Source organism: Tachypleus tridentatus, chromosome 13 (genome assembly GCF_004210375.1).
Source record: "Tachypleus tridentatus isolate NWPU-2018 chromosome 13, ASM421037v1, whole genome shotgun sequence".
NCBI classification, from domain to species: domain Eukaryota; kingdom Metazoa; phylum Arthropoda; class Merostomata; order Xiphosura; family Limulidae; genus Tachypleus; species Tachypleus tridentatus.
Window position 1 is genome coordinate 130374502 of NC_134837.1, and position 10938 is coordinate 130385439.

Consider the following 10938-nt stretch of genomic DNA (forward strand, 5'->3'; position numbering starts at 1 on the left):
AAAACAAAACAAATGTGTCTCACAAACATCTTTTAATCTACACTTTGCTACAATACTAAGTACCTGTCTGTTAGGTTCAACTTTTCCTACGAATACAATGGATGACGTTAATCACAATGCAAGCCAAAGTGTTAATTTTCTTTTATTCTTTAAATTTTTTAAGTTTCCATTTTATTATAAGGTGTTGCAAGAACTGCTACAATAAATATGTTTATTTTTCAGCATTTATTTTTGTTCAACAATTTATTCGCTATCTAATGCATTTACTATTAGAATTAGAATTTGCAGATAGAATACTGTTCAGCCAGTATATAAACAGAGATGTTTTATTTTAATATTTTTACCTCATAAACTCATTTTGAGTGAATAAAATATAAAAGATACACTTTAGAATTATCTTAAGTCAGACATTTGCTCTTATCCATACGAATCGAACCAACTTGTATTGCCTATTCTTAGACTTATCGCTGTCCCACGGACCAACAGAAACAATATGAAGAAAAAAGATAAACCATGAAGAAATTTAATGCTATATAAAAATTTTATTAAATATTTTAGAGAAGTGTTTACGACGAGCAAATCTACATTATGTAATAGACTAATTGTGAGTTTAGTCTTAAGGTTTAACGCTATTCTGGTGTTTAACTATCACTAAAGACTAAAGAAAGGGTAAATATAACATGCGTATGATATAAATGTTTAAATTTTATAAAGATCTATATATACGTAAATCATTTAGCTACAGTGGAATGTTTCTTACAAATTTTGCCATGGAACTCTACAGATATCGCATTGTTACAAAGACCTTCGTCTGTGCATAATGGATTTAAATTCAAAATATACACATATTTATATATCAAACAGACACAAGATTATATAACACTGCCGTAACAATTAGGATCAGTTTTGTATACGTACATAAAAAGGACGTGCTCAGAATATACCAAAAAAAAAAGGGCTAAATATGTAAAGCTCTGGAGAATTAACACCCTGAAATAGCAGTAGAGATATATTTGTAGAATCACTGAACTCTACGTAGGGTCACAGATATTTAATTAATGTATAAACAATTAATTCAAGAAATTGAATTAGCTTATGGAAATACAGGCCACTTACTCAAGTCTGCTCTGTTTATTAAATGCCCGGATGAAACTTCTCTTCGTATAGCTTATGAATAATTTGTAAGAGGAAGTTCTCTTTAAGATTACTTTATATCCATCTCTGAAGATGTAACACATACGATCTCATATAGTGTCTTCAAGTTTTTCTTTAAAAACGATTCATCTCTGAAAATCCCATTAAATAATACCCCAAGTTAGTTTTTCTTGTATTCCAGTTTCGTACTCTTGTTACCTAGTTAATTAATATTATTATGTGATTGTAATCTGGGCTTATTAGAAAGACACGTTAATGAAACATATAAAAAAAACCAATATAAAATATTCTATTAAAAATGTGACTATAACAAAAATCATTATAAAGTGAAAATAGAGATAGAAAATGAAGTGTTACAAAACAGATGAGTGGGAGAAATAAATAAATAACAAAGAACTGAAACAAAAGAAACTGTACAAAAACAAGGGATGTACTATGATTACATCCTACCAGAAACTGGAACTTTAGAATGTTCCAAAAAATATTCCGCAGTTTCTAATTTCTATATGTTTTGTGGATAAGAATTCATTTGATAACCTTACACCTACACGTTGTCACAAGTTGCCAGATAAACTATCAGTCGTAGAACCAATGTTAAAAAACTATCAATTCAAACTACAACTAAAAGAGATATATCAACATAGAATATAAAACTTTCAACATACTAAAAATTAAACACTGACCGTGTCCATTTCGTTTTGAAAATGTTTAAAAGCATATTGTATTCATTTCAAGTTAGAATGATACATACAAAATGTATTTGCTTCCACAATTAGTTGTGTATTTTAATGTATAATACGTAACCAACAAAAACTAGTAACAAAATATGTCATTCCAGTTAATACCAAATTTATTCAAAAATCAGGCACAAAATTAAGGTCTATACTATGTAAAAACTACACTGACAAACACCACACCAACATTATTTGTAAAATAAAATGTGATAACTGCCACGACTTCTATACTGAAGAAACAAGTAGAAAAATGGAAACCAGATTCAAAGAACACAAAAACTCACGTTCACACGTTTTCGAACACTGCAAATCAAATAACACAACATAACCATAGAAAACACCCAAATACTAAATAAAGAAACAACACAAACAAACGCAAAATTAAAAAAGCCTTATTTATACAACTCAAACCCAAAATAAACCAATACAAAGGAACGCATTTATTCCAAAATTAATAGATATAATCAAACATCTAAGTACACCCTCTACATTCCTACACTCAGTTACATGTGGTTAGCTTTCGGTCAGTTACCTCTTTCTTTCTTTGTGAACCTGACGGTGACCAAAGAAGGTCGAAATGTTGTTTGCTCCTCTGCATAAAAAATGTTCTCAGCCCAAACCAGCCATTTTTACATATATATTTTTCTCTACAAGTGGGTGTTCTCGTCATCACTAAATATAATCATCTTTAACTTCTGTAAGATTTGTTAAAGGTAGGAGGAAGACGGAAAACCAAATGATGTTTTGTCGAACCAATGTTTAGTATAATTTTAATTTTCATCAAAATGAAAGATCAATATAGCAAATCAAACGATAAAACTAAAACACAATAAAGCTTGTTTTCAGCCAGTGTCTCGATGACTTAGAAGGCAGGTGAAAAAGTTTATGTGTTGGAAAGATGAGAAACGTAAGCCCTAAAGGCGTTAGTCATACACTATAAATAGCAAACTTCTAGCCATCGGATCACGAGATTGAAGAGGATGGGAAATACATTTTCTATTCGCATTTATAAATTTTTATAAATAACCTTAGGACTCGAGATGGAATTATTACTGAATATAAATTAAATCTAATATTAGTCCTGGCTTAAATATCTGGCGTTCTAAATACGGTCACGAACGTTCTGGAAATTTTTGTGGCTCACAAGTTTGGAACAACCGTGATAGATACAACAGGTTCCACCTGTAACTCTTCGGATTTACAAGCTAAAATTAGGAGTTCGATTCCTATCGATGAACACATCAGATAGCCCGATGAGGGGCTTTGCTACAAGAAAACACACACACAGATATAACAGGTCTGTTTACGAGCCGCGTGACAGCCATCTGTTTACTATAACGTGAGGATATAGAGACAATGTCATGATTTTAAGTATGGTTACGACAGCTGTCTGTACAATACAATTATTGCCTCTGCACAGTTGTTTACAGAAGATTATTAGATTAAGTCAAGTCTCTGGGAAAGTTGCTGGTTTGACTGATTGGAGTTTATAGAACCAAAACCATTTGTGCCAAAGAATTGTTGATTTATTTACTTGGATATGTTTGCTGGCTTTTGGGAAACTCAACCAGTAAAAGTCAGTAAAATACAGAGAAAAATATTAGCAATCAAACGTTACGAGATATTCTGTAATGACTGATAAAAATGTAAATACAGTTAGAAAGATCAATAACCAATAACAAAGTAAAATAGCGATCAATAAGGATAATTTTATTGTTAAAAATGACATTTTCTAGAGAAAAAGTGTAACATGAAATGAAAAAAACTAAAATGATACTCATGCTCAGGAATATGTATAATTGTGAACTAACTATAACAATGTTCAGAGACAGGTCTTCTTTTTGTTGGTTTGTTTACTCTATAGCTCCTCAGTATGTCTGAAGACTTACAACTCTGGAATCAGCGTTTCAATACCTGTGGTGGGTAAAACACAGATGCTTGTTGTGAAACTTTCTTTTTAATTACAAACAAAAACGAAACTTTATTCCTTGTAGTACAATGCAATAAAACTATCTATGTGAAACAATGTTCTTTTATACTTATTAAAGACAGATAAAAGAAAGTAAGGTAAAGTAATTACACAAGTATATAATGAATAGGGAATGTGTTCTTTTATTTTTGCTGAAACGTGATTAAAACATTAAATAGAACTGGAACGGCTCTGTACTTGTAAAGGCATATAATAAATTTGGAAAGTGTCGTTGTCACAATTACATTATATACTGCTAATGTTATATCACCAAGGGTAAAATAATGAATAACTGATAGTCATAGAAATGGCAAAAGTGTAGAATATGGGCAAACATATTATGAGTGCCACAATACTCAAACAAAGACAGTTTGGACACTTGTAAAAGAAAATTATTGCTCAGGAAAATGCCGTCAATCCAGGGCTTTGTCAAGACAACTTCCTCTCTCTAGTTCTTATCCGCACTAAATAGATAGACAATAATTAACACTTGTCTAGAAAAGCTATCTATGGAGTTGTTTTAATTCACAATTACTTCAATGTGTTTATATTTCTAATAATAATATAAGTTAAGCTAATGTTTATAATGAAAGTGAGTGTAAATATCAGATTAATAAGATATGAATGAATTGGTGTTTAACTAACAACAGTCTTACATCCAGATGCTGAACGAATTGGATCCGAATGTTTTCTGTTGGTAGTGGTGGTGATAAGGACGAATTGGATGTTTAGTTCTCTGTGTGTGTGTAAAACCATGTGTAAACACTCCAAATGCAGTTAGGTGTGTAGTCTGTGGGTGACATTGGCAAATCTGTTTGTATGCCCACATTGGACTTGGAAGACAGTGTAGGTGGGCCATCATCTTCTATGCTTCGAGAAAGAAATATTGTTCAGAGTTTTTCTTTTTCTTCTCCATACATTTAGAGAAAGAACAGAAGTCTAACCCGAGTAATTTACACAATGAAAGATTACCTGACATTCAAACTTATCAGTCACATGTCAAGTACCCACGTGAAGATGGCTTTGAGTATTCTACATCTGAGAATTAAAACATTGTTTAATTTTAAAAAAATCTTTTGGTAACAGACTTTGCAATTTGCCAGCATTTCTTCAACCAGATTTTAACATTTTCTTATTAACAGCATTTGAACGATGTTTAAGAACCAAAATTCACAGCTGTTATTACATGTCTTGACATAATAAGTAGTTAAACGTACGGAATATAAATATTTATAAAAGTATAAAAACTTTGAAGAGTACAGTAAAATTGAAGTCCAGTACCAATAACGTAAACTTTCTGCGAGGCCAGTACGTATGTAAGTTCTGTTGGAAATTGATCTTTCGGTCAGTGAAATATGTCGATGAACTAATGATTCTAGAACTTAGACACTTTTCATGGTATCCTCCTCCATGGTGGACTGTCAATGGGCGTGGAAAGATAATACATAGATCTGATACATCTCTTGAAAATATCCAATTTCCCCAAATGCGTCGTCTTTAATAGACTCAATTTCACAGCCAACAAATAAATTGTTTCAACCGAGGTTTTGGGACAGGATTAGAAAGTTCAATGGGAAGTATTCCTTCAATTCACGTATTGTCTTACAACTGGATGGCCAAGTTTGTAGTTAAGACATTTGTGGAATATTTATCTGACCTTTACAACACGTTAATTTCTTTTCACTTGGTTATTAAGAAAAGAATGAAAGAAAACCTTGGTCATCCATTAGATTAAAAATTCACTAAACTGTTCTCGTAATAACTATCAGTCACACTATATCATATTCATTACAAAGTATCATTCTGGTGTTTTTAATCATATCTAAAAGTAAGAACATCTTCCAGATTATAAATATTTCATTATTATCATCTGATGTTCTATGCTAGAGATTGGTTCCAAGATCCTATTGATTCTTTTCGTTTTCATTATAATTTTGTTTTTGTTTCTCCTGGATTCTTCGCTGTTGTGAAATTAGAGGTAAAGAATTTGCTAACACTCTGAAAAGATCAGTATTCTTTAGCCATGATAACGTATCTTTTCATCTCTTAAGTGAACTACGAGTTTGTCATCAGGTGGCTTCACAAAGCAAAAACAGTCATGAGCGCTCAGAGTATGACATAATTTTACGAGTTGGAAGAAAGAAATTCACAAAAACTGTGAATGAAATCCGTAGTAAAGAGAAACGTAGCTAAAGTGTATTTGTAGCAGTCTATGAAACGAACCAAAACTAAATTAATACAAAGTAGAGTAAATGTAAAGTTGTAAATTAACGCAAAATTAGTTGAATATGTAGGAACGTCTCAAGGTGTGTTCTAAACGTAATAAGCGTGTGGTTTAGAATGGACTACGCATGCTTATGTTAGATCTCAGTAGACGAAAAGAAACTGTGCTTAGTCTAATGTTCAAGTTTGAAAGAATTGCACACAAATTAAATGTTGTTTTATGAAGAATTTGACAAATAAAAAAACTAATTCTGAAATTGAAGCCAGTTTTAATGTGATAACAACGATATTGGGTCATCGTGTACCATACTCATCCTACGATAAGATAGGTGAGGTGATTTTTAACTGAAAATTCAATATGTAGTCCGGATACCTGGAATAAAGGCTATTCTACGAATATAAGATTTGTAACCTATTATAGTTAATAAGAAAGTGTGTGTTTGGATTAGCTATGTCAGTCTGCCAAGAAGATGAATACTAAATGTATTCGTTGTTACAGCAATGTAACATTCTAAGTTTTGTTAACTTTCACCGAGAGGTTACGAACAATATTTCCTTACTTTTGTTGGAAGTTGTTAGAGTAAAGCTATGACGAATCTACTAACATAGAAATATATATATATATTGGCATCGCCATGACCAGTTACGTAACAAAAATTAAGAAGAGCTCTATACCATTCATGGTTATAGACATTTGTTTATAATTTTTTAATTTACTTTTGTTTCGGCTTCTTTCTAAGTTATAACAATCTAATATAATTAGTCAGAGTTTTGGGTTTGTTTTTTTCTAAAGCAGTCCTTCATTTGTATTTTTTACTTAACTTTATCATTATTAATTTTATCTAATATACATATAAAGAGAGATAAAGACTCGAAATGCATATATTGTGAACATCATGAGCTTCCTAATATTCCTTGCATATTTTACTATCAAGACAACTTGTGTGAAACATTATTTTAAGATTATCAGAACTGGTCGTATTCTTAAAGATTCGTTCATGAAAGCATCAGAAAATCAAAACACGAATATTTCAAAAACAATAATTACATTTTAACCTTAAATTATTTTCCAATTATAGTTTCATTTAAATAATATTAAACAGCCATACGCCTGTTATTCGGAAATATCCTGAAGGTCCTTTAAAGTGGTCCATGCAATGATAAGAGAACATTTGGATCGCTTGTGCATAACGTTCGTTTCACTCATTGTTTAAAATGTTTTTTGGAAAATTTCGAACTGTTTGTTGAATTTGATTACTCAAATATGAAACGGAAGTTTCATGTAAGTTGTGGTTTATCAATTTGAACTAAAGCACATATATCATTTGTCAGCGTTTACTGTTTTGTGTTTTTTGTGCAATGTAAAATTTAAATTTTCCATGAAATTGTACGTGTTCTAAGTACAAGTGTTTATCTTTATGGAAAAGAACAACTGTTTCAAATTAGCGTTAGGTTTAAGAGTGCATATGTTCCAACACATCTGTTATGTTTTAAACCAGTATCATGTTCACTTTTATAAAACTCGCTATGACCAAAGCTGCCTCGTATTTAGTTTTTCATTCTCTTTATTTCAATTCTAAATTTCTTTGTAGTCGACGTCCGTCGTACGTTTTTGTGTGGTAAAAAGTATTTTTATCATAAAAAGAAAAATCGACATTCCATAATAGACAAAATATAATCAGAAATTGATATAAAAATTATTAACACTAAAGAAATAACGAAAGAAAGGGAAAGAAGAATGACGAAAATATGGAATACAAAGATATTCATGTGGAAATAGGAAATCAGGGAGTTTTGTGAAACAAACTACTGCATTGTTTCTTGTTATCTATTTGTATTCCTTAAAGGTAGTTCGTTTATAATAAGATTTTTATTTTGTCCTTCGGACTTCTGAAAACATAACTAATATCGTTACTTGTGTTTAAAAACTAGATGTTTCATTTATGATACGGATTTCACTCTTCATTTCACGAAATGTATAGAAATTCAATAGTCAGTGATAAATCTTGTGATGATAGATCATAAAATAATTTTACGTCATTTGTTGAGCGCAAAGCTACTGAATGAACTATCTGTGCTCTGCACTAATTGTAGGATCGTACGTTCGCGAACTTAGAGATGATCCAGAGATGGACATTTTTAGAGAAAATAATATAATATCTTCTGTTCTGTAGTAAATAGAGTTGATATTGTGAACAAACCAACAAAATTACGTGGATATTAAAAGTAGATTTATAGCTTAAAAACATAAGGATATGAAAAATATTATTTCTACCTCATAGTTATTTGGTTCTTTAATTTAATTAACAAAGTTATTTTAACCAGGGTGTTCAATGTTAGTCAGTAAATATGTTTGTCAAACAGTTATGTTACATCCTATGTTAATATTATATATTATATTCAGGTTAAAGTAATTTTTGAAATCACCATATTCTCATTCTTTATTCAGGTAAATTTTATCTTAATCAATCGTTCAAATTAATAGACTACAGAATTTTTTCACGGTAATATAAATTAGTCCTCTCAGTCTCACACACTGGCTCCTTTTAGTTTTACACGATTTGATTGGTCCGTCTTTACATTATCTGTTATTATTTTTGTCGTTTATATACAAGATAAACTTACACGAGTAATCTCACTATGATTATGACAAACGTAACTCAGAATTTTAATCCTTGTGTTCCTTTCCAGTTCAGGTCAGTGAGGTCACTCGTTAACTTTACTTCGTAAAGCTTCATCAATTGAACTACAATATCTGTCATAGAACTTCTTGTTCAAACAATTGATTATCTTAGTATGTGTTTAGATAAATAGAAAATGTTCTTTAAATAAGTATGTGTAAACGTTGTATGGTAAACAGAATTATTCATTTCAGTTGTGTGATATGTTAACACTACAATTACCATATGTTTCACCAGTTACAGTGATTTGAGTGGTCCTAGATGGTTCACCAGTATTGATATTTTAATTTACCTTGCACGAAATATGAAAAATTTACTTAAGTGCATGAAACGTTTTACTACAGTAAATGTTACGTTTTATAAAAGTACAATCATTACTATATTTAGTTGGACCATGAATGAACATATATAGTCTTTAATAATTTGTTGGTAAAAATAAAACACACAAAAGAAAACATGGCTATATTACTATATATGTAGATTGAAAACATTACAGCATGTCTGGTCTCTAAGGTTACACATTATAATTAGTGAAACATTTGTCACATATGTAGTTTACAATGAGACTGATATTTCAGTTGTTAATATGGTCATATTATAGTCAGAAATGTAGAGTGGGAAATACTGAGGTCAAACCATGAAGGAGAAAGGTTTTTGGAAATTCTTCAGGATGGCTTTCTTCACCAATTGGTGAATGATCTTATAAAACAATGTTATATTAGATTTACTGTTAACTTCAAACAGAGAAATGATCGAGAGAATGTAAACTGGAAAACATCGGAGTGCAAATGATCTATTAGATTTGATGTTTTGGTCACAAATTGGTGAAAAGAACTTCATATTTTAAACTTGGTATGTGAGGTAGTTGAAGACATTGATCAGGTGAATAAAATGTTTAAATATTAAGGATAAGCATATTTCTTATAGAAAGAAGAAAGTAGTTTCTACTGAAAAGTAGGTTGAGTCACGAAGAGATTAAAAGATAAATTTGAAGACAAAAGTAATAAATTTAGAAATTAAACTGACTGGTAAAATAGGAGATTAAAGATGATTGTGTATGATCAAGAAAGTTCATGCAACAGGAAACTATGACATCAAAATAAATGTATGAGAAGAGGTTTGCTGAAAATGTAAATGTTAATTGGAATAATTTCTTTACATGCAATTAGAGTAAAAAATGTAAAGGTGATGGTAGGACCCTTGAGGGATGGTGAAGGAAGATTAGTATCTGATCTTTATGAGATGGCTGTGCGATTAAATTTTACCTTTTCTTCTGTTTTTACTGAAGAAGATTTACGCAGTAATCCACAATATGAACAGATGATAAGTAGAAAGGAATCATCAAACAAGACTAATGCATTATTTCTGAGCTGGTTAAGGAAAGAATTTGGAAATTAAAAAAAACGATAAGTCTCCTAGTCCAGATAATATTTTTCAATGTTTGTGTTTTCTTATAGCAAAGCCACATCGAGCTGCTGAGCATACCGAGGGAAATCGATACCATGATTATAGCGTTGTAAATCTGTAGATTCACCGCTATTCTAGCGGGTGGCGAATATTTTTCAAATGTTTTGAATTAATTTAAAAGTTGGATATGTAAGCCACTTACTAATACATATTGTCAGTCCTCGGACAGTGAGCAGGCACCAGAGATTATAAGTTAGCCAATGTTTCTCTTTCATCCAAGGGAGGTGAAAAAGTGTTGTAATAATTATTGACCCATTAGTGAATATTTTGGAAAGTTTCTTAAAAGATATTATGCAAAATCATTTAACAAAGTTTTAGAGTTATACTAGACAGACAACAGAAAGCATTTAGTAAGGTGTGATCAAAAGGCTTATAAAAATATCGATTTCATGGGGGATAAATTAGTAACTAGATAGAAGAGCGGGTGGATGAACAAAAAACAGAGGTTTGTTACAAATACAGTTCAGTTAAACTGGATTAATGTCACAAATGGGGTACCTCATGGCTTTAAATAGGTAAAGAAATAGTCAATAATAAACTTAACTTTGCAGATGATATTCATATCTTGTGTATTGTTGGCTGTGAATAGAATGCTTCTGCTTTTCAAAAGGATTTAGATTATAGATGATATTCATATCTTGTGTATTGTTGGCTGTGAATAGAATGCTTCTGCTTTTCAAAAGGATTTAGATTATTTATTATAAATTGC